The sequence below is a fragment of the Dreissena polymorpha genome, chromosome 1 (assembly GCF_020536995.1).
Source record: "Dreissena polymorpha isolate Duluth1 chromosome 1, UMN_Dpol_1.0, whole genome shotgun sequence".
NCBI classification, from domain to species: domain Eukaryota; kingdom Metazoa; phylum Mollusca; class Bivalvia; order Myida; family Dreissenidae; genus Dreissena; species Dreissena polymorpha.
In genome coordinates this window covers 127,193,223-127,197,484 of record NC_068355.1, presented here as the reverse complement: position 1 = coordinate 127,197,484, position 4,262 = coordinate 127,193,223, and the positions used below count along the sequence as shown (strand labels likewise).

General features: G+C 34.6%; 1 non-coding gene across 1 annotated transcript; it reads left to right on the top strand.

The window, feature by feature from the left end:
* The first annotated feature begins 3,749 nt into the window (after positions 1-3,749).
* Positions 3,750-3,831, top strand: Trnaf-aaa (transfer RNA phenylalanine (anticodon AAA)). Its single transcript has one exon. It is a non-coding gene; the product is annotated as a tRNA-Phe (tRNA).
* The last annotated feature ends 431 nt before the right edge of the window (positions 3,832-4,262 follow it).

The window sequence follows — 4,262 nt, the reverse complement described above, 5'->3', positions numbered from 1 at the left end:
ATCTTATATCAGTCTTAATTCATTATTATAAAATTGATATGGTTTTTTGATGTTAAAAAACCAACATACATACACACGTCGAAGCAATTCCTAACGTCACTCAATAAACATTATGTTCAATTGTTTACATTTGTAAAGTGCGTGGAATGATTCCATCTGCGTAAATGGGCAATAAAATAGTTCCAAAGAGTTGCATTAAAACTAGCAAGTTTTTGCACGATTTATCGTACATTTAAAAGTCATATGTCTTAATTTAATGCATGCGATCTTAAATATCCAATCAAATATACGTTGAATGCGTTTGTTCGGTTTTAGCTATTTGGTAGACAAAATGGCACCCTGAGCCTTTCGCAGAGTTGCATGCGAGAGCAAGGAACGACAACTTTACCTTGAGATTGATGTCTCACGAGAGAGGGTTTATTTTCGAATATATATAAAACCAAGCTACTTTTGTCGAAAATGAGGACTACATGTATATGGCCCAGTGGATCATGAAACATCCCTTAGAAAGTAGGGTAAAACGTTAAGTTTTAACGACTTTTAGCGAGGTACCACTCTGGAGGCCACATTTTACATGCAATATTGAAACATCGTGGAAATAATGTTTATTTTACCATTAACAAGACCAAGTTCGAATCTGAGTTGCGTTCGACCAAAAGCTTAGTCAAAGGTCAAATCTTAGAACAAAATTACCACTCTAGAAGCCATATTTATTGTTCAATTTCGATGAAACCTGATCTGAAACTATATTTTGGCAATATATAGAACAATATTGAACCTGTGTCACATGCGACCAAAAACTAGGTCACCATTAGAAAGAATGACTTCCACTCAAGAAGCTACATTTACGACTAAATATCAATGAAACTTTATCACACTGTTTGTTTGACAATGTCTAGCCCAAGGTCGATTCTGGACAATATCACGGTCATTGTTATAATATGGGCCCAGTGTAGTACAATCTAGGCCACCAGCAGCCAAAAGTATAAACGCTTTCACCACACAGTAACCGCAAGATCTCGTTAACCGTTTTGGTTACCACATATCTATGGCTTGTATATAAACCGACGTTGCCAGTAACCAACTTGTTAACGTGGTTACGCTTAATCCATCGCTTAGTGCTGGTTATGCGATGGGTACCACAACGGATCGACTGACTGAAATGGTAGACTTTCTTTATTTGAGAAAAAGACAACAGCGACGATTTCAGCGAATTAACTTACGATTTCTTCTGAGTTCAAGGGTTGGATGCATAGATGCAACCCACGCCCGAATTGTATCACTCGGGCAACCCGATGAGGCGCCATACCGTAAACGGAGGAATTTCCATTCGATCAACGTTCAGGCAACATGTGACAGAAATGGTATGTAGCAACGTTAAATGACGCGACGCCGTAATATGTCGCAAGCTACGAGATTTGTCGCAACGTTGACGATAAATGTCGCAAGGAACGATAAATGTCACAAATCCTACTGACGATATATGTCGCAACTTTAACGATAAATGTCGGAAACACGCCAACTGCCAACATATGTCACAACATTTACGATAAATGTCGCACATCTTTGTAAGTCATGTAAAAATGAAAAGTTGCAGTAAATTCACTAAAACTTTAAGGTTAGATATAGATTACCCGACGAGGTTCCACCAGAATGGTCAGTTTTTAGTAAGTATTGTCCGAAATGGTCAGTTGTGGTCAGTATTTTCCATAAATGTCAGTTGCGGTCAGTATTGTCTGAAATGGTTAGTTGTGGTCGATATTGACCAAATCAATTCTTATAATTCTTGGCTCAAGTAGCCAGTTGTTGATTTCCCTGTGCTAAATGGACTGCTGTGATCAAGATTGGCCAAGGTTTTAAGATGAAATAGAACTGTAACATTATTACAGCAACACAAATTACGATAAAATTGTATTCAATATTGTATGTTAGTTACATGACTGTAGTACATGTATCATTATCTTAGTTAAAAATATATTACTATTTTGCAGACGTACTGGCATATGCCGTAGTTTGTACTAGCATACTGATGAACTGACTAAAGACTGATATGCTCTTTTTATTTTTTTAATATCGTTGCCTTCAATTAATATAGGCAGCGGTATTCTATGTCGCCGATTCACTGACTCGCTGCAGAGTATCAATCTAGTGAAAAATAACTCATCACCGTTTATCAGTGAACTTAGCCTTCTGTTAGTTAATTCTTTTACTTTCGTGAATAAAAAAGTATTTGGTGAGTAACAGTGTTAAAGATCATCCTCCGTACACAGTAATTTTGTTTTATTAGATTCCCGATCCTTTTGGAATTTGAACACGTTCGCGTCACGAGATTAAACCCTTTAGTAGAATTGCCATTCTTTCGCTTTGATCTGTATGTTTAATCTTGACCATAGGAGCTTAAGGCACGGGTGTTTTTTGCGACAAGTTGTCTCCACACGGTAATCATTTTGTCAAGTTATTTTAAAATCGCAAATACATCATTAACAGTCCTGAAAAAAATATCGGGTGATAAGGACATGCATGTACATATAGGAGCAGTAATAAACACTGTTACATGTTCTATTAACTTCTAAGTAGGATTCACTGAAAATTCACATTTGCTAAAAGGCAATGCAAAAATGTGTTTTCTTTCCCGTAGTCGTTTTACCCAAAGAACATATTAAACATGCAAGAAAATGCATACATTACATTTTGATGACCTGAATTATTGCTGATTTTAAAACTGATTAATTCAGACACGCATGAATCATTCCTATAAGCTTCAAATAAACATGGTTAATGTGTGGTTATTTTATTACATGGGCCGCATTTAAAGATGCTATCATAATTATATTGACAAGCTCAGAGCTTTAAAGGTTACAAAATACCTGAAATCCGAACATAGCAACTGAAAAAACATACTATTAAACATTCCCACGTAACAAATCCACCTATCCCAAACCAATTAACATGCAATAAAGTGAAGTGCTTTGTGCAATTTGTGTTTTATAAGCAGATATAATTACTGACTAGTGAGACTAAAGGAAAATATAATTTTCGCGAGATCAATCATGTTTTACCCTTTTTGTGTTAAGCCATTAGTTGCACAGTCCAAGTAATTTTTATTCTACAGATAAAAACCAGTAATCGACTGAATAGAGAATACATGCATGCACTAATCACGCCGTTTGAATGATATCCAACACACTCTTTACAGGTATTCATAACTTACCATGAAGTGTTTCTTTTGCAAACTCAGCATTTTGGACAAAATCATGTGAGCAAATGTTCGTTGATCGGGCCTTAATTGTGTTAAACACGTAATCAAAAACTTTAGTTTTACCACTCGGTAATTGCAACCTGTCCCGAGATTTCTCGATAATATGAATGTTGATTTACATGCAGAAGTACTACTTTGGTATAAACAATTAAGTAGGGTAATGTAGATTTACAGTTATAGATTTCATTAAAAAAATACATTTTTCATAGCTAATTTTTCGAGATTTGTTTAGGTTATACAACATCAACGATTATGCCAATATAATATTACATTTATAATTTGTTATCACATTTATGCAAATTGTTATATTCAGAGTCTATCACTTGTTGATTATATGTTGATTATAATGAAACAATAATAACATTCACCAAAGAATGCATAATCTGTAACACATTTAAAAAAATGATACTGATTTACATTTTAGTATTTAAGGTAGCGCACCCGTAATGATTTCCCGCGATTTCTTTAATGATTGAAGAGCCTTTGTGAAGTTGTCTTAGCCTAGTGGTTAAGGCGATAGACTAAATATCTTTTGGGATCTTCCCGCGCAGGTTCGAATCCTGCCGACAACGAATACTTTTTGCGACGCGTTTTATTTCTTTCCTAACGTAATTTGATTTAATATAGCATATAAGCTATGTTTTTGTTAAATAGTAGTCCGGTTTTCCAGCAATAACACAAAAATTGCAATAACTACCTGTATAAACCAAGCTTTTGGTGAGTTACTGCTGAAAATACGAATCACGCATGTTGCATTTTTATTTTTATTTCAAAAAGTAAACGGTAAATCTGTCTATATCTTGGTATTTTTGCTTTATATAGTGTATCTATAAAAATAAGTTCAATATATTACTTAAATGATACTATTTTGAACTTTATGACACTTTGTTTTTGACCAACCCAATGTCTACTTGGCTGAAACCACTTACATTTCATGGCGCTCTTCCTAGATAACAAGTTATACAAAATAAATGTCTTTAAAATAATACTTATTTAATCTTGT